The 20,509-nt window shown below is 42.6% G+C and overlaps 1 protein-coding gene across 3 annotated transcripts in view; it reads left to right on the plus strand.

The window, feature by feature from the left end:
• Window positions 1-20,509, plus strand: part of wipf1b (WAS/WASL interacting protein family, member 1b) — a 126,977-nt gene that overhangs the window by 13,385 nt on the left and 93,083 nt on the right. Inside the window, exon 1 of one of the 3 annotated variants that reach the window (XM_063052139.1) lies at window positions 12,296-12,382. The exons of 1 other annotated variant lie outside the window; for it this stretch is intronic. The gene's annotated coding sequence lies outside the window, so the exon portion shown is untranslated. Of the gene's footprint in view, window positions 1-12,295; window positions 12,383-12,634; window positions 12,680-20,509 lie in introns of those variants that run through there. One more of the 3 variants, XM_063052142.1, reaches the window with a different exon arrangement.

A 20,509-nucleotide genomic window follows, 5' to 3' on the forward strand; every position in this document is an offset into this window, starting at 1 on the left:
AGTCTAGTTTTTGGCTTAGGTCACAACTGTTTTCATGTTTACTGGAGATGGTTTTTATGGCTAGAGTCATGTCATTGCCTGTGAACCCACAACACAGCCATTGGATTACGGTAGGAACTGTATTCATCACTTGTTCCGTTCTGGGTTATATCATCACGTGTTCTGTTTGCATTCCAGTCAGTTGTACTGCTGTGGATTGTGTCAAGCTCAACTCCTTCCACTTGCTTTCCAAATATTGCAAAAGTTTGGCCTTAATTTTATGGTTAAATTAAATAGCGATGGCTACTTTAAAAACATCTCTCAGGTTAGAAGTTAGTGGGATCCATTTATTTTTATAACTTAATTATTCAAGGAAAGCTGAATTTCCCAGGAGCCAATTGATAAGCAACAAGGTTACAGGAATCTTTGAGAAACTAGTCCCATCCCAATGAATTTATCATCCTACCACTTCATTGCCAATACAAATGGCAAGCACCACACATTAGTTCTGCCAAATCATAAATTCCCCCCTCTGTCATCTGCCGTCTTCAAAATAGACAGTAATAGGCTACAACAAACTCGGAATGGATCAAATTATAAGCGCATTTATTACTAGCAAGGGAAGATTACCGCCATACATTAAATTGTCAGTAAATTGCTTAAATCTTGCAGCTCAAAACAGATCACTTTTATGCATTTACAGAGCCCAATAACCAACAACATCTTGTCCTTGAGGTCGTTCCATCCCTTAACTGCATCCTGTTTTATCTCACATTTGTCTTGCATGAGTCCATTTCCCTTGGTCCTTGAGGTTTCTTCCACCCACCCCCCCCCCCAACAGCTGCATCTTGTTTTTTCTGCTTTAAATCATGCAATGTCCAAACACTTCCAGGCTAACTCTCACACTTTTGCAAATTTCTAATCCAGTTACATCAGCAAATTCATGAAGCATTCTGGGATTATACCTGTTCCATTTTGTCACATTACAATTTACAAAGGTTATAAATTGATGAAGACTTCAGGGTTACAGACATATTTCCACATCTCTTCAGTGCAATGAAAACTGCAAGAGCAATGCTTGTGCTGTTAGACGAGAAATGACTTACTAGAGATGTATTTCTAAGACAGTAAGTTTATGCATACCAGATAAGAAAAGCCAGTGAAGGCTTTCAGAGCTTTCTATAATGCCCTAATGATAAACTTGTGAAGAATTGCAGTTAAACAGACTGTATAATTTAACCATGTATACCATGTCAAAAGCAAAATAGGGTACGTGCTGGGAAGCATATACTGAATAATACTTTTCTGGTGGTTGGTATAAATAAGAGAGAGGTACGTAGCACCCTCTAGAGCAGGCGTTCCTAACCTGAGGTCCACTGACCCTTTGCTTAATGGTATTGGTCCACAGCATAAAAAAGGTTGGGAACCCCTGCTGTAGAGAAAATCACCATGCTAAATATATAAAGTTTAGTGATATCTTTCTAAGACGTATGGAATTAGTTCAGTTATTTTTGAATTCCTTCTGGTTAACGAAGCAGTTTCATTCTTAAAACTCAAGTTAGTTTTGGTCTTTTGGCTGAATCTCACTTCCCCATAAGTTACCCTAACAGTTGCTTCTTCTCTCAGATTTCCTTCTGAGTTTCAAGGTACTGCACCTAATCAATTTCCTTTCTCCTTTTCACATCCTGTCTTTCATTTTTACTCTCCATCTGGCAACATCATATCCCCTTGTAACATCCTGGTTCCTTCCCCATTCCTCCTTCCTAATATTTTCTTCAAGCACATTGTTTTCCCTTATAGCTCTGGAATCATCCACATCAGCCCTATCCTCTCTTGATGCCCTCCACCAACACACCCATCCTCTTCCTGATGCCTTCCACCCCATTCTCCCAAAAGAGACTTGGAATGATTTTCACTAGCCATCATCTGTGCTCCTGTCCTTTAACCATTCCACTTAGATTCATTGAAAATCCATTTACAGAAGGAAGCTCTTATACCCATTGTGGCTGTGCTGGCTGAAGAAGATCGCTCTAACTTAATCCCACCTTCCAGTCTAACTCTTCAAGTACCTATTTGAGTATTGCTTAAATGAGGTACAATTTCTACTTCAGCCACTATTGATTTAGTAAGTTTTGAACATTTACTTACATCATCACTTTTGCCTTAGTCTTCTGGTTGATGAAAATGTTTCTGGATATTGGAGGCTGCATGCAGTTTTCCTGTTTAAGAATCCCCACCCTTTTGCATTCATAAACTGGAATATGCAGAGCAGAAGGGCTGAGTTAAAAGTGTGCTGAAGCTGGAAGGAATATTTGTTAGTCTGCAAACACAAATTGGTAAGGAAAATGAAAACACGTATGTATATTTCCTTTCAAGTTCTAACGACTTCCCAAAGTGCTTTACAGAAAATAAGATGTTTTAAAAATGAGGCTCTCTTGTAATACTGAAACTGCAACAGCCAATTTTAACATCTGGTGGTTTTGCAAGCAGCAGAGTAATAATGTGCAGATGTGGATACTTAACATGTGTGCTCCTCACTGTCACAAGCTCTTTGAAGCATTCTGAAATCAACTTGACATGTTGCTTTTTTACTGCTTGGAAACCATGATCTGGAAAAGCAAAGGCAGTTTTGGATTTTCATACAAAATAAAGGTTGTCATAACAAATGTGCCCTACCCAATCCAATAGTATTTTTTTAAAAGACCTGCCTTTGGAATTTGCATGAACAGTTTTCTTTTCCAGCCAGAGACGGCAGTGCATTTGATTAGAGATCTGTGTTTTAAATTTTCAGAAAGAACATTGAATTGAACAAATTGCTTTCTTCCCAAGTATTGAAAGGCAGATGCTGGAAATCTGAAATTTCAGGAACAAGGAAATGCTCGGTGGGGCAAGCACCATCTGTGAGAGAAATAATTAACATTGATAGCTGATTACCTTTAATCAGGACGAGGAAAATTACAAATCAGACATGTTTTCAGTTGCAGAGAAGGGGGAGAGATGGAGAGAACAGAGTGTGACGGAAGTAGAGACTGAGAGGCGAGAGGATGTAGTGAAGGCTGAGTTGCATTGTGCAACATCTCAGCTGCTGATCTTTTAGTGCGTTGTCTTTGTTTACAAACCTGTAACTTATTTAAAAGCCAATCAGTGCTTGTCTATATCAATAATTCAGTGGAGATAGCTTTAAAGTTGGTTCTCATATCAGTCGTTCTAATATGAACTACGTATGAAAATAAAACATGGAGAGGGTGGAAATCTAAAAGGAAAGCAGAAAATGCTGGAAAGAGAAAGTTAAGCAGCACTTTGAGAAAGAGAAAATACAAAGGCTTGACCTGAAATGGTGATAGAAACGTAGAAAGCCTACAGCACAACAGAGCCCCTTTGGCATACAATGCTGTGTTGAACATGTACTTTATAAATTACCTAGGGTTACCCATAGCCCTCCATTTTTAAGCTCTATGTACCTATCCAGGAGTCTCTTAAAAGACCCTATCGTATCCGCCGCCAGCAGCCCATTCCATGCACTCACCACTCTCTGCGTAAAAACAATAACAACAACAAACTTGCCCCGACACCTCCTCTGTACCTACTTCCAGGCACCTTAAAACTGTGCCCTCTTGTGCTAGTCATTTCAGCCCTGGGAAAAAGCCTCTGACTATCCACATGACCAATGCATTTCATCATCTTATACACCTCTATCAGGTCACCTCTCATCCTCCGCCGCTCCAAGGAGAAAAGGCCGAATTCAGGATCAAAATCAGAATCAGGTTTATTATCACCAGCATGTGACGTGAAATTTGTTAACCTAGCAGCAGCAGTTCAATGCAATACATAATATAGCAGAGAGAAAAATAATAATACATAAAACATAATAAATAAGTAAATCAATTACATATATTAAATAGATTATTAAAAAATGTACAGTATTTCTGTTTTTGCACATTTTTTTAAAAAGTGAGGCGTCCAAAGCTTCAAAGCCCACTTAGGAATCAGATGGCAGAGGGGAAGAAGCTTTTCCTGAATCACTGAGTGTGTGCCTCCTGATGGTAACAGTGAGAAAAGTGCACGCCCTGGGTGCTGAAGGTCTTTAATAATGGACGCTGCCTTTCTGAGACACCGCTTCCTAAAGATGTCCTGAGTACTTTGTAGGCTAGTACCCAAGATGGAGCTGTCTAGATTTACAACCTTCAGCTTCTTTCGGTCCTGTGCAGTAGCCCCTCCATACCAGACAGTGATGCAGCCTGTCAAAATGCTCTCCACAGTACAACTAGAGAAGTTTTTGAGTGTATTTGTTGACATGCTAAATCACTTCAAACTCCTAAAAATGTATAGCCGCTATCTTGCCTTCTTTATAACTACATCGATAGGTTGAAACCAGGTTAGAGCCTCAGATATCTTGACATCCAGGAACTTGAAGTTGCTCAGTCTCTCCACTTCTGATCCCTCTGAGGATTGGTATGTGTTCCTTTGTCTTACCCTTCCAGAAGTCCACAATCAGCTCTTTCATCTTACTGATGTTGAGTGCCAGGTTGTTGCTGTAGCGCCATTCCACTAGTTGGCATATCTCACTCCCGTATGCCCTCTCGTCACCACCTGAGATTCTACCAACAATGGTTGTATCGTCAGCAAATTTGTAGATGGTATTTCAACCTATTATCATAAGGCATGCTCCCCAATCCAGGCAACATCCTTGTAGATCTCTGCACCCTTTCTATAGTTTTCACATCCTTCCTGTAGGGCCGTGACCAAAACTGAGCACAATACTCCAAGTGGGGTCTGAGCAGGGTCTTATACAGCTGTAACATTACCTCTCGACTCTTGAACTCAATCCCTCAGTTGATGAAGGCCAATGCACTGTATGCCTTCTTAACCACAAGAGTCATCCTGCACAGAGTCAACCTCGGACCCCAAGATCCCTCTGATCTTGCAAACTGCCAAGAATCTTACCATTAATAGTATATTCTGCCATCATATTTGACCTACCAAAATGAACCACCTCACACTTATCTGGGTTGAATTCCATCTGCCACTTCTCAGCCCACTTTTGCATCCTATTGATGTCCTGCTGTAACCTCTGACAGCCCTCCACACTATCCACAGCACCCCCAACCTTTGTGTCATCAGCAAATTTGCTAACCCATCCCTCCACTTCCTCATCCAGGTCATTTATAAAAATCACGAAGAGTAGGGGTCCCAGAACAGATCCCTGAGGCACACCACTGGTCTCCGACCTCCATGCAGAATATGACCTGTCTATAACCACTCTTTGTCTTCTGTGGGCAAGCCGATTCTGGATCCACAAAGCAAGGTCCACTTGGATCCCATGCCTCCTTACTTTCTCATTAAGCCTTACATGAGGTACCTTATCAAATGCCTTGCTGAAATCCATATACACTACATCTACTGCTCTTCCTTCATCGATGTGTTTAGTCATATCCTCAAAAAAATTCAATGTGTTGCCTGGCTATGCCGTGCCCTCTGGCTGAATCCAAAGTTCAAAGATTCAAAGTAAATGTCACCATACACTACCCTGATTACTATCATTTTCTTGTGGGCATTTACAATAAATTCAAAGAAACAATAGAATAAATGAAAAACTGGATATGACAAAGATGAACAAACAACCAGTGTGCAAAAGATAACAAACGGAAGAAAACTAAATAATAATAATAAATAATCAATAAATATCGAGAACACAAAATATTCTGCAGATGCTGGGATCAAAGCAACGCTTACAGTACGCTGGAGGAACTCAGCCGGTCGGGCAGCATCAGTGGAAACGATGAGTTTCTACCCTCCTCTGGTTGGCAGAACTGGTTCTCACACTTAATAACTTCTCTTTTGGCTCTTCCCACTTTCTTCAGACTAAGGGTGTAGCTATGGGAACTCGCATGGGACCCAGCTACGCCTCGTAAGCACAAAATACTCTGCAGATGCTGGGGTCAAAGCAACACTCACAACACGCTGGAGGAACTCAGCAGGTCGGGCAGCATCTGTGGAAACGATAAGTCAACGTTTCAGGCCGGAACCCTTCGTCAGGACTGAAGAGGGAAGGGGCAGAGGCCCTATAAAGAAGGTGGGGGGAGGGTGGGAAGGAGAAGGCTGGTAGGTTCCAGGTGAAAAACCAGTAAGGGGAAAGCTAAAGGGGTGGGGGAGGGGAAGCAGGGAGGTGACAGGTAGGAAAGGTGAAGAAAGAATACAGGAAAACACAATGGGTAGTAGAAGGAGGCGGAACCAAGAGGGAGGTAGTAGGCAGCTGGGGGAGAGGGCAGAGTGACATAGGGATAGGGGAAGGGAGGGGGAGGGAATTACCGGAAGTTGGAGAATTTTATGTTCATACCAAGGGGCTGGAGACTACCTAGACGGTGTATGAGGTGTTGCTCCTCCAACCTGAGTTTAGCCTCATCATGGCAGTAGAGGAGGCCGTGTATGGACATGGCCTAATTCTGCTCCAATGTCTTATGGTCTTATATCTGAATGGGAGTGGGAAGCAGAGTTGAAGTGGGTGGCTACTGGGAGATCCTCTCTGTTTTGGTGGACGGAGGTGCTCGACGAAGCGGTCCCCCAATCTGCGTCGGGTTTCACTGATGTAGAGGAGGCCGCACCGGGAGCACCGGATGCAATAGATGACCCCAACAGACTCACAAGTGAAGTGTTGCCTCACTTGGAAGTACTGTTTGGGGCCCTGAATGGTGGCAAGAGAGGAGGTGTAGGCGCAGGTGTAGCACTTACGCTTACAGGGCTAAGTGCTAGGTGGGAGATCCGTGGGGAGGGACCGATCCCTGCGGAAGGCAGAGAGGGGTGGAGAGTGAAAGATGTGCTTAGTTGTGGCGTCCTGTTGAAGGTGGCGGAAGTTGCGGAGGATAATGTGTTGGATCCGGAGGCTGGTGGGGTGGTAGGTGAGGACAAGGGGAACTCTGTCCCTGTTGTGGTGGCGGAAGGATGGGGTGAGAGCCGAAGTGTGGGAAATGGAGGAGATGCAGGTGAGGGCATCATTGATGACAGCAGAAGGGAAACCACGATCCTTAAAGAAAGCGGACATATGAGATGTCCTGGAACGGAAAACCTCATCCTCGGAGCAGATGCAGCGGAGACACAGGAACTGGGAGTAGGGAATGGCATTTTTGCATGTGGCCTAGTCGTCTTCATTTGGCCTTTCCAATCTGGCCTGGTGCTTAAATCAGCCAAACTTCCGATTGTTCCTCGCTCTTGGGCTTGGACTTGGGCCTGGGTCGTGCCGCCTCGACTCTGCCTGCATCTGCACACCTCACCTCAGTTCTGCTGCATCGAATCGCCTCCAGGTCCATTTCAGCAATGGCCAAACTTAGCTCATTCTCCAGTCTTGGGCCTCAATTCAGTCCGTAGCTGCCATGCTGCAACCATCTTGCACCTTCAAGACCTTGATTCACACTGCAGAAGTGCCAGGTTGTACAGGTGGTTCAAAAGCTTGACTCTGAAAGGGAAGCTACAGGCTATTGAGTGCAGTGATTGTTTCTGAGTAAAGTGTGATTCATTCAGTAATTTATAATTTTGTTTGCTGCCAGTAGGTCATCGCTGTGTTTCACCAGTACCATCTCAAACTGGAAATTCTGGAAATTTTAATGAGTAAAATTAATGTGGGCTCGTGGATCTTTCAAATGTATGATAGACAATTTATTTAAAATTGTGTAATTTAAACTTTTTGTATTGGTATACAGAGGGTTGGCTCATGCAATGCAGAAGATAAAGCAAGGAATTAGGAAGCAAAGGGCATAATTCCTTTTATTGCTAGAGTATGGCGCGATAAAAGTAAGCAGGTCTGTCTACAATTTTACAAGCTTTAAACTTCATTTCGTAGTTTAAATCATTGCAAGGCTCTCAATGGATGTTTGGAAATAAAGAAAAAGATTTAGAAGATTCTTGGTAAATAGATCTCATTCTTTGATTAAGACATGACACTTAAATTAATACACATGGTCAAGGAAACTTCTAGCTAGATTAAAAAAAACACACTAGAAAATGTTTGATATCACCCAGCAAAATTGGAAGATTGCTTCTGAGCTGAAGTTATACTCTCTATGAACACTGAAGTTTTAATTTATTCAGCCAACCAACATAAGTAACTAAAAATAAAATGTCAATGTGCGAAGTCTATAGATGTTCGAAGTCTATAGATATCTCTTTAGGATTGGTGAATATTACAGATGAACATCATTCAGGAAGAAACTAAACCAGGGGAAGGGAAACAAAACAAAAAGGCATATATCAAATATAAATACGGTGATGTGGATGGACGACAAGAGTCAGTGAAAATGGCAAAATTGATACAAGCAGGGCAGACTGGATGCAAATGAGCCACAATAGTTAGGTTGGATAGCTCCCAAAAACCCCTATGTGTAATTAGTCTGTGTTGTTGCTTCCACTGTAGGCAGCACATCAAATGTAGACTGTTTTCTCTGGGTTATGCTAACTTAATTGAGGCCAGCTATGATCATTAGTTCATAGCCTTAGCAGCGAGAGCAAATTTTCCTTGAGGGGCTCACCTACACCTACACTGCTCTACTTAAACCAGGAAGCACAATCTCGTGAATGGTTGGTACCTGACACAAACTTGAACTACTTAAAGGTGAAGTGCATTATGTTGCCATAGGTGTTCTGTAACTGAAGTTGACTTTGTACATTTTCAATGATAGTATTATATAGGAAAAAGAGAAGATTCCTTTTCTTTTCAAAGCATTGATGTAAGAGGTGTCTTTTTGCTGAGGTAGACCCTCAAGTGGTGTTCCTGAGAGATAGTAAAAGAAGATTGGATTAAATGTTAATTCCTGGATTAGTGTTTGGAGAACCTAGAAGTTGTCCTGCAACAATGAATGATTTTACAGAAGTTTAGGTCAGTGGTGGAACCTTGAAATAGAATTACACAAAAGCACTTAATACTGTTCATCCACCACATCTTTCTTATTCACTTCCAGTAATGACCATCAGCCAAAATGCTTACCTAACTCCATCAGCACACATTTAGCACGTTCATCATCCACATCTTGCAGCTCACAGACATCATGAGCTAAACCACAGATGGCATATTATTCAATTACATGACTGTTGCTGATCTAAACACAATCCAAAGTAGTCATACAGTTGCAGACAGGCACCAGAGCACTGGTCTAAGGGTGGACAAACTGACCCCACAGAAGACATGGAGCTCGTCAGAACTGGATTTACTATTATTTAGTCTGGCAACACAGGTTATTTAAGAAAGAAGCAAGAGAGCAAGCAGGGAATGACTGATCTATTGGCCTGAAGTCAGGAGCAGGAGAAATGCTAAAATCTTAATTTATAAGATGTAATTACAGAATGCCTTGAGAAGAATAGTACTATATCCCAATGTTTGTACCATAAGCCTCAGCACTGCTGGATACACCACAAAGTCAGCTTGGATTTATGAAGGGAAAGTGGCATTTCTTAGAGTATGTACCTAGTGGAACAAGTAATGGAGAATTGGTGAATGTTGTGTCCCATGTCCTCGTTTCACTGTTGCCATGCAGCTGGGGGATGAACCTCGGTTCAATGAGGAATGCAGAAGTACGAGCCAGAAGCAGCTGCAGGCATACCTGACAATGGAGGTGCCAGCCTCGTGGTACTGCAGTGCACTGCGCGTATATACATGCAGTAGAGAGCAAAACAATCTCTCCGTGACAGGTCAGAGCAAAGAGTCTGCTGTCCTGCCACATCAGGGTGGTGGAAAATGAACTGCTGTGAAGTTTCAACACCATGCAGTGGCTGTGATACGTAATGTCTACTTCCTAAACATGAGCCCTCTACTGCCAAAGAGGACAAGGGTATTGCTGCCGAGATCACAATGTTGAATATGATCCTGAGATGGGAATACGTTGCTGGCCCTTCACTGTTCACAGGAAGGACTGCAATTCTTTCAAATGGCAGCCACCACTGCCTTCTTGAGGGATGGGCAATAAATATCATCAAAATCTAGATCCCAAAAAGGAATGTGAAGAGATACATCATAGGGACATACTTGGAAGGTTCACGAGGATTCCTGGGATAGCAATATCCCTGTACAGGGGGAGAGTGTGTAGGAAAGACAGGTGACCCAGTTATGCAGTTGTAGAGATCCAGGTTCAGATATAAACTCTGGTGCTCCCTGTGTGGAGTTGGCATGTGCCCTCTTAGACTGTGTGAGTTTGCCATGGATATTCCAGCTTCTTCCCACATCCCAAGGATGCATGGGAAGAAATTACCCAGAGGGAAAACTTGAAGGGTGTGCTCAAAAGCTTCCTGGGAGAAAGCAACAACATTCCTGCTGACTCCTGAGATTCTTTTGCCTGGTGACTGCCTCACAATGGAGAAAGGTGGCGATGGGAAGTTTTGACCCCGTGCACTCACAGCTTACGGATGTCCTGGGTAAGGAGCACACTGTCTCACAAACTATGCACCTGCCTGTTCAACTGGGCACCTGCTTCTCCACGTGCTGGAGTCAGCAGTTGCTACGTCGGCTTGACCTGTCACCTCGGAAGCCATAAATCCTGAAATGGTGCAAATCATCTTCGGTCCTAAGAAGGAAGAGGTAATTTCTGCATAGATCAGGTGGATGTTGGTAAGGCAAGCTACTACAGGAGCTGTCTGTAAACTTCATTAGTACCAGTATCCTGCTCAACCAATGGCCCTGTGGACAGTTTTATGAAACCAAGTTTTGTGCAAGAGTCATTATCTAAAAGATGGTCAAGAAGTCTTTTTTTTTCTCTTTACTCTAGCAGTATTTGCTACTTTAAAAGAAGTTAAGGATTGAGATACTGTTAGGGAATGGATAGATTTCATTCCCTTTTTCCTAATTACACAGATTAATTTTTATAGTAGAATGAGAACATAACAAAAATGTTTCCTCTTTTTATATTTGCAAACATTGTGTGCATTTTCTGTCCCTTTTTTAAAAAAATAGAACAAATAACTTCTTGTTTTGATATTAGGACGATCTAATGTGCTGTACTTATGATATAGTGATTTTTATATTTGAGAAACATTTTATAAAGTTATTAGTGTTGATTCTGAGGAAAATGAATTATTACTGCTGTTTGCAAGATGAGGGTGTGATCGTTTAAAACGAAGGTGCATTCTTGTAGAGGGTGGTGAAATCTCTACCCTGGAGGGCAGATGATTAGGAATATTTAAAGAGGATTTAAATACATTCTGGAAGGATGCGGGAATTGAGGGTGAAGGGGAAATGGCAAAGAGCAGGTGAGTTCTGAGAGCGATCAGTCATGGTATTGAATGGCAAGATGGGTTCGAGAGGCCATGTGGTCTTCTGTTCCAGTTTTCTTATGTTTGCAGCATTCCTGACGTTATTGATAGAAAATATAAATTGATAAACAATAGAATTTAGGGAGCCGATGTGAAAGAAATTCATATTCTTTGAAAATTTCTGCCTGTATACGAGAGAATCTGGAATATTCTGATGGACAGCTTCTTCGCATGTTTGTAATAGCATGACACTTAATGACTAGAATGTGTTTCCAGTCCAATTATTTGTTTGAATATGTTGATACTTCTGATCACACCGCAGAAAATTACATTCATTTACCTAGATGTGTGAATTTTGCAGATGACAGAACATTTTTTAAAAAAACTTAAGAGGAAATTAAGTAGCTTTCTGCTATGCAGCAAGCTGTCAAAAAGATGTAGGGTGCTTCCTTTTTTGATCAAGGAACTCAGAAAATATGTACATTTTTTAAAACTAGAAGATTTTTTAAAACTCCTAAGGCGTCTTCCAAAAATGTAAATCAACAATTGTACCTCACTCAGCAAAATGTGCATGCAGACTGCTAAGCTTACCCCAATGAAGATATTTTGTGTGTTGACAAAGAAAATTCTGCCTGCATTTGCTTTTGAATTACAAATACCTCTGTTGCAAGTGCTGCTGTTTCTACTTTTAAGTTGTGACTTAAAATTAAAATTGGGTTGGAGGAATGCTGGGAGGATGGCTATTTGACTTTCATTAAGTTTGAGGATCTGGAATGGCATATTAAATATAAATTAAGATAAACTGAATAAAATGGCCTGCTTTGAAAAGTGTCAAGGAAAAGGATTTGAAAATATAAATCTTTTTAGTTATATATTAACAGCTAAATTTCAGAAGTTGATGAAATGTTTATGACAGGAGCCTATGGGTAAGTGCAGGAAAGAATTTTAATTTTAGGTCAGAGTTATACTCAGGGTTACAAGTATGATTTTTGAAAGTGGAAAGAAGCCAATAGCATTGTTCCACTGAGTTTAACCACTTCAATGAGTGCACTAATGTCAAATGGGGTGCAGTGAGGAAGTCTGACGTTCTACATACAGCTAACAGGAAGCAAACAGAAAGAAGCTCAGGGAACTGTACAAATTTGAAGCTTTGAAAGAGACAAACGTTTCGAAGGTAAGCAAAGTTAATTTAACCACACTACAGTTAAAAAGATCGTGTCTCTAGATTTCCTAATTCTTAAGTGAATTAGGATTTGTTTAGTTTAACATTCAAAAGGTCTGCAACAGATGAAGCTTTATTCGGGGCACTCTAGTTCAAACCACAAGCAATTTTAGCGGAACTGAAACATGACTGCAGGACAGAAAATTAGAGTGTATAGCAGTAAAACTTGTTATACGTTGCACTTAAGTGGCTGTTGAGAGCCAGGTTACAGAACAAACATGGAGCAAAATACGAACACATTTTTATTAGGTAAGTAATTTCTGACTACAAACTCAGTTGTGCATTGCTGTATAACATTCTAAAAACCCTTGGCATGATTCATTAAGGAAGAGAAATAAAGTATAATTGTAATATTGTTCTGAAGGATGATGCAAAAATAATTTTATGTATTTTGCATTATACATACAACATCTCCGTACAATGCTTAAGGCTGTTTTTCCATTTGATATTCAGCATGAAAGCAGTGCTTTGAGTAATGATTCATTATCACGGGAAGTAAGTTTCCTGCAAGTACTTCATTTTCAGAACACAAAATTTAGATCAATAACACAACAGTATTTTTGAATAAGACTAATTGTTAGGAATACAGATTTGATTGAGGAATGTGTAATGCCTTAAATTCTTTTCATCTGAGTATGCTCTGTTTAAATCTTTGAATGTAGATGTATATCTATACTTTCTGAAGTAGCTATTTGCATGTATTTTAAAATGTAGCCGTATGCATTTGGAAAAATACAAAATCTCTTTCCCTTTTTCTAAAATGTTTCATTTGCTAAGTACACTTCAAAGGAACTGTAAAATATGATTTTAACTAAATTTTATCCTAAAATCAAGTAATAGTTGCATACTTTGCCCTATAAAATATCACCTTAAGTATGGAGACAGTTATAACTACCTCAGCGAATTTTAATGGGGTAAATGGAAACTAAAAATAAAACTTACATGGTGATCTCTTCTCACCTAAATTGAAAACTTAATTTTCAATGGTGGGGGAAAGAAAATTCAAGATTGTTTAGTGTCATTTCCAGTACACAAGGGTAAAGGTTAATTATTACTCCAGATGTGATGCAGCACAAAAAATACAATGCAATAAAGAATACAATAATTAAAACAATACAGTAAGTAAAAATACACAAGATGGCTTGTATGACTGATAGGAAATGATAAAATATTGGTGGTTGGGGGTGTGGAGGGGCGGGTTAGCAAGTGGATGTGTTGATCAGCGTTACTCCGTGGGGAAAGTACTGTGTGGAGTATGGTGATCCTGGCGTGGATGCTATGTACCTCCTTCCTGGTGGGAGGGGGACGAAAAGTCTGTGAGCAGGGTGGATGGGATCCTTCGTGATGTTACTGGCCCTGTTCTGGAATCTTTCTGTCTATAGGTCCATGTTGTTGCCAATGATGCAACAGGCAATATTGACTACCCTGTGTAGAGCTTTCCTGTCTGCTGCAGTGCAGTTTCCGTACCGTGCACTGAAGCAGATTGTTGAGATGCTCTCTGTTGCACATCTGAAGAATGATGTGAGTGTAGATGCACATAGTCGACCTCTCTTCAGCTTCCTCAGAAAGTAAAGGCATTGGTGTGATTTCCTGATCGTGTAGAAAGCTCCTTTCTGGATATTTATTTCTGGTGAGGCACAGTAAGGTCTGCAGAACCTATATTTCCTTTATTTTCTACTTAAAAATAATTATATGTTGGCACAATGGTTTAATATAGTTTTGTGCTCCTAATATGTTCCACTGAACAGGTTTTACCCCAACCCAAAGAACTGAATAAAGCGGAGTTGAATATTGAAATAGAAATTGAGAATTGGAATGTGTTGATTTGAGCAAAGTGCCAACAAAAGCTTCAAGCTCAGTGTTATGTTCTAAAGATTAGCTGATTTAGCAACTGCACCGAAACATCTGAATCTTAAATTTCCCAAGTTAAACAGGAAATTTTTTTTTTCTCTTGTGAAGCCTGAGAAGGCATTGCTAATGGGTCAGAAATTCTAACCTCTTAAAGAGGACTATTTTGCCTATTTTCAAATTATAATCTCCATTTAAATTTGTGTTTAAATAATTAAAAATGTGTTTGTCCTCTTCAGAAACTAAGATCTGTAGATTTATAAATATAGATTACTTGTTATTGGTCAAATGAAATACAGTGTCTTTGTTAATTTGAAAGTACATAAGTGTCTAAATTTTGTTGGTACGCTTCCATTTGTGTCTTAATGGCTGAAAGAAAATCATTTTACTTAGTATTGTAAGCTTATGATTTTGTTAAAATATACAGAATTAGTAAAAACTGAGATGTAACTTTTAGCCAACTCTAAACAATTTGCTTCTAGTTTGCTGAATTAAAGTAACCTCATTAGTGATTACTTAGAACAGTAGTGTGCAGGAACGGTCTTTCAGCCCATCATGTTTAGTCAACCATGATGGCAATCTAAATAATTCCATCCTCCTGCATGTGGTCTATGTCTCCCCATTCCCTTCCAGTTCAGTTCATCAGTTTCTCTGAATGTCTGAAGTGTTGCTATTGTATGTGGCACCACCTCCTCTGACTGTACGTGCCATGCACCCATTACTCTGTTACCTTTAAACTAAATTTGCCCCTCAGATCAGCTTTATATCTCCTCTGGTGTTTAACATTTCCCCATGGGCGAAAGACTCTGACTATCTTATTCTATCTGTACCTCTTACGTACTTCTAACTAGATGCCTCTGACACTCCAGAGAAAATAATCCAGATTTGTCCACCCTCTCCTTTAACAGCATCTCTATTCATGCAACATTCTGATGAACAACCTCTACACCCTCTGCAAAGCCTCCAGGTTCTTCCTGAAGGGCAGGGGTTGCTAACGTATTTTATGCTCTGGACCAATACCATTAAGAAAGGGGTCCATAGACCCCAGGTTGGGAACCCCTGCTGTAGGGTGAAAAATGCCACACACAATACTCCAAGAATAGCCTAAGCAAAGTTTTTTTTTTACAGTGCAACCTGACTTGCCAACTATAGTACCCAGTGCCCCTAATCTGCTTCCTTTACCACCTATCCACTTGTGTTTCCACTTTCAGGGATCCCTCAGTACAACAATGCTTCAGAGTGCCCTGTCACTTATGATATAACTTCTTGCATTTGACCTGCTGAAATACAATAACTCTCATTTGTCCATTTAACTTCTTTTAGATTCAACTTGCCTGTACTTTAAAGATGAGGTTCTGCTGATGCTGGTTTTCGAAATCCAGAGTAATGCACACAAAATGCTGGAGCAATGCAGCAGGTCAGGCAGCATCTATAGAGAGGAATAAACAGTTCATGTTTCGGACTGAGACCCTTCATCAGGACTTGCGATGCAGGGTCTCGACCTGGAAAATTGACCATTTATTCATCTCCATAGATCATGCCCGAGCTGTTGAGTTCCTCCAGCATTTTGTCTGAGTTACCTATACTTCACCTCCATTTACTGGTTACCACTACCCTCTGCCTTCTGTGAACAAGCTAATTTTTATTCTTATTCAACTTGGCAATTCACCATCAGTCCCATGTCTTCTGAGTTGATCTGCCATCATGGGCCTCGTCAATTGCTTTTCTAAAGTCCAGGTGTACAATATCCACTGCCCTACCCTCATCAGTCATATTTATCACTCCTCACAAATCTACTGAGCCACAGTGCAGAGTCGTGTCACCCAGCCATCCCCCAGTGTAACCCCAGCCTAGAATTCATACCAACCGGTGGGTCTTTGGACTGTGGGAGGAAACCAGGGCAGCCGGAGGAAACCCATGTGGTCATGGAGAGAACGTACAAACTCCTTGCAGGCAGTGGTGGGAATTGAACCTGGGTCGCCTGTACTGTGAAGCGTTTTGCTAACCACTATGCTACCATGCCGCCTGATGTTTGAGTGCCCCTCCCCAGCATGGATTAATGCTGGCTGTCCCTATTATGTCCTGCTTTTCTAAATGCAAGTAAATCCTGTCACCTTGGAGTTGAGAGCAGGAGAGTTTGAGAAGTGTCTTGGGACATCCTCATGAATTTCACTGTACAGGACTGCAAAAGAGGTAGTGAATAGGTGATTGGCTGACTAACTGTTTATCAGCAGCAAATAAGAAGCAGGTTGGGTGAAGTGGAACAGCTATTTTGGGAGCAGGCTTTGTGAGAATGGACCATTGTAGGAGTGGGGAGGCTTTGGGTCAAGAGGCTTCAGTCTGAAGAGGCTCTAAGTTGCCTAGGTGTTTGGAGTGAGAGCAGAAACTTTGTAAAGTCAAGTCTTGTTGATTGGCTAATTAGGGAGCACTTTATCCAATAAAAGGAAGATGAGTTCAAGTGGAACAGCTTTTTTGGCACAGAAATTCTGAGATTGGGGAGTTGAGGCTTTGGTAAAGGGGCACAGGTCAGAAGAGGATTTATTTTTGCTGTTCATCCTTGGTACTTAATTCAGTGTAGGCAGGACAATAGTTAGAGCAGTGGAATCTGTTCCTGCAAGATAGTCCAGGAACCTGGCAGTCTTCCTGATGACTAGATTTATGGGAAGTGCACCTAGCTGTAGCACCTGACAGACCAGGTGAGGGAACTGGAGCAGGAGTGGGTTGAAGTTAGGACCATCTGGAAATCCAAGAAACTCATAGGTGAAAATTTCATTGGGGTGGTTACAGGCTTCAGATAGACAAGCGACCAGCCCGCGAAGTAAGGAGAGTGGACAATCACTGCAAGGTTACCCTGTGCCCATTCCCCTCAGTAACAGGTATGCCCCCTTGGGTACTGTTGAGGGAGATGTTCTTTCAGGGTCTAGCGTTAGTAGTCAGGTATCTGGTACTGCAGCTGGCCCAGAGGGCATTCAGACAGGATGATAGTGATAGGAGACTTGATAGTGGGAAGGGCAGGAGATTCTGGGGGCATAGAGGAGAAGCCAGGGTGGTGTGTTGCTTCCTAGTTGCCAGGGTCAATGATGTGTCTCAACGACTGCAGAAGATTCTCAAGGGGGAGGGGGAACCGCCTGAGGTGATTGCACTCTGTGTTGGTACACATGGTATAAGTAGAATGAGGACTGGGATCTTACAGAATGAGTCTGGTAAGGTAGTGATTCTGGATTACTCCTAGTGCCATGTGCCAGTGAGGTCAGAAATAGAGGGATGTTTCATAAGAGATGAATTGAGAACAAATGAATTTGTAGCTGAGGAGCAGGTGCAGGGGCCGTGAACCCTTGGGATCTTCTCTAGGGTAGAGGCAACCTGTACAAGAGGGGTAGTTTGCACTCGAATCAATGAGGGACCAATATCCTTGCAGGGAAATGTGCTGGATTTAGATGGGGGGATTGTAAATGAGTTTGGCAAGGGGTGGGTCTCTGAGCAGTAGCAAGTAAGTGAAGAGCTATCTGGCCTTTTTTGACAAGAGAGGACATAACAGGAGTACTGAGAAATGGGATTTTTGCAGAATCATTCAGTGAGGCCGTGTATTTAGGACTTCAGCTTCAAATTCAAGTTTATTGTCATTTGCCTGTGCATATATAGAACCAAATGAAACAGCATTCCTCCGGACCACGGTACACCAACACAACATGTATCACAAAAAAACACATAAACCACAATATTATATAATAAATATAATTCAAATGCATGTAGTAAAACACAGCACAAGTAAGCAGGAAACTGCTCACTGTCATGATGATGAGAGCTCGTCATTAGTCCCACAGCCTGAGGGAAGAAGCTGTTGGCCAGTCTGGCAGTCCTAGTCCTGATGGTTCTGTATCTCCTTCCTGATAGTAGTGGGTCAAAGAGATTGTGGGATGTGTGGTGGGAATCCTCAATGTGTTAGGCCCTTCATGTACAACACTCCTGGTAAATGTCACAAATGGGGGCAGGGTCTTGCAGCTTCCATACCACAATGATGCAGCCAGACAGGATGCTCTCGAAGGTGCAGCTGTGGAAAGTTGCCAGAATGGGGGCGGGCAGCTTTACATGCATCAATCTGCTCAAAGTGTGGAGGCTGCTGTGCCTTCTTGACTAGTGAGGGGGCTTTGTGGGTCCAGCTTAGATTGTCTGTGATGCACACACCAAGGAACTTTCTGCTCTTCACTCTCCACAGCAGAGCCATTGTCGACTTGTGCCTCCCTGAAGTCCACAATTGTCTGTTTTGTCTTGTCCACATGAGACTCAGGTTGTTCTTGAACCATTTGACAAGCCTTTCCACCTCTTCTCTGTATGCTGACTCATCATCACTCACAACACGCTGGAGGAACTCAGCAGGTTGGGCAGCATTCGTGGAAATGATGAGTCGACGTTTCCGGCCGGAACCCTTTGTCAGAACTGAAGAGGGAAGGGGCAGAGGCCCTATAAAGAAGGTGGGGGGAGGGTGGGAAGGAGAAGGCTGGTAGGTTCCAGGTGAAAAACCAGTAAGGGGAAAGATAAAGGGGTGGGGGAGGGGAGGCAGGGAGGTGACAGGCAGGAAAGGTGAAGGAGGAATAGGGGAAAATACAATGGGTAGTAGAAGGAGGCGGAACCATGAGGGAGGTGATAGGCAGCTGGGGGAGGGGGTGAGTGACATAGGGATAGGGGAAGGGAAGGGAGGGTGAGGGAATTACCGGGAGTTGGAGAATTCTATGTTCATACCAGGGGGCTGGAGACTACCTAGACGGTATATGAGGTGTTGCTGCTCCAACCTGAGTTTAGCCTCATCATGGCAGTAGAGGAGGCCATGTATGGACATATCTGAATGGGAATAGGAAGCAGAGTTGAAGTGGGTGGCTACCGGGAGATCCTGTCTGTTGTGGCGGATGGAGCGGAGGTGCTCGACGAAGCGGTCCCCCAATCTGCGTCGGGTTTCACCGATGTAGAGGAGGCCGCACTGGGAGCACCGGATGCAATAGGTGACCCCAACAGACTCACAAGTGAAGTGTTGCCTCACCTGGAAGGACTGTTTGGGTTTATGTTTGTGCATAAACCCGACGCAGATTGGGGGACCGCTTCGTCGAGCACCTCCGCTCCGTCCGCCACAACAGACAGGATCTCCCGGTAGCCACCCACTTCAACTCTGCTTCCCATTCCCATTCAGATATGTCCATACATGGCCTCCTCTACTGCCATGATGAGGCTAAACTCAGATTGGAGGAGCAACACCTCATATACCGTCTAGGTAGTCTTCAGCCCCTTGATATGAACATTGAATTCTCCAACTTCCGGTAATTCCCTCCCCCTCCCTTCCCCTATCCCTATTTCACTCTGCCCCCTCCCCCAGCTGCCTATCACCTCCCTCATGGTTCCGCCTCCTTCTACTATCCATTGTGCTTTCCCCTATTCCTCCTTCACCTTTCCTGCCTATCACCTCCCTGCTTCCCCTCCCCCACCCCTTTATCTTTCCCCTTACTGGTTTTTCACCTGGAACCTACCAGCCTTCTCCTTCCCACCCTCCCCCCACCTTCTTTATAGGGCCTCTGCCCCTTCCCTCTTCAGTCCTGACGAAGGGTTCCGGCCTGAAACGTCGACTCATCTTTTCCACGGATGCTGCCTGACCTGCTGAGTTCCTCCAGCGTGTTGTGAGTGTTGCTTTGACCCCAGCATTTGCAGAGTATTTTGTGTGTGCTGACTCATCATTGTTGCTGATGAGGCCAGCTGCTGTAGTATCTTCAGCGAACTTTATGACGGGGTTTGAGCTCAATCTGGCAGTGTAGCCTTGAGTCAGCAGTCGGCTCTGCGGGGACACTGGTGCTCAGCGTGATGGAGCTTGAGATGCTGCTGCCAACTCAGACTGACTGTGGTCTTTCCATCAAGAAGTCCAAGATCCAGTTACAGAGAGGGATGTTGAGTCTCAACAAGAACAGTATCCACCAGCCTCTGAGGAATGATCGTGTTAAACGCTGAGCTGAAGTTGATGAACAACATCCTGGCTTATGAGGCATCATTTACTAGATGGGACAGGACAGAGTAAAGCGCCAAGGCTATGGCATCTTCAGTGGACCGGTTTGAGTGGAGGGAGAACTGGAAAGGGTCCAATATAGCTGTAAGGTGGGATTTTTATGGTCCATTACCAGCCATGCAAAGCAGTTGATGATTGTTGCAGTCAGTGTGACTAGATGGTAATTGTTTAGGCCAGTAACTGTTGCT

Source organism: Mobula hypostoma, chromosome 6, assembly GCF_963921235.1.
Source record: "Mobula hypostoma chromosome 6, sMobHyp1.1, whole genome shotgun sequence".
NCBI lineage: Eukaryota > Metazoa > Chordata > Chondrichthyes > Myliobatiformes > Myliobatidae > Mobula > Mobula hypostoma.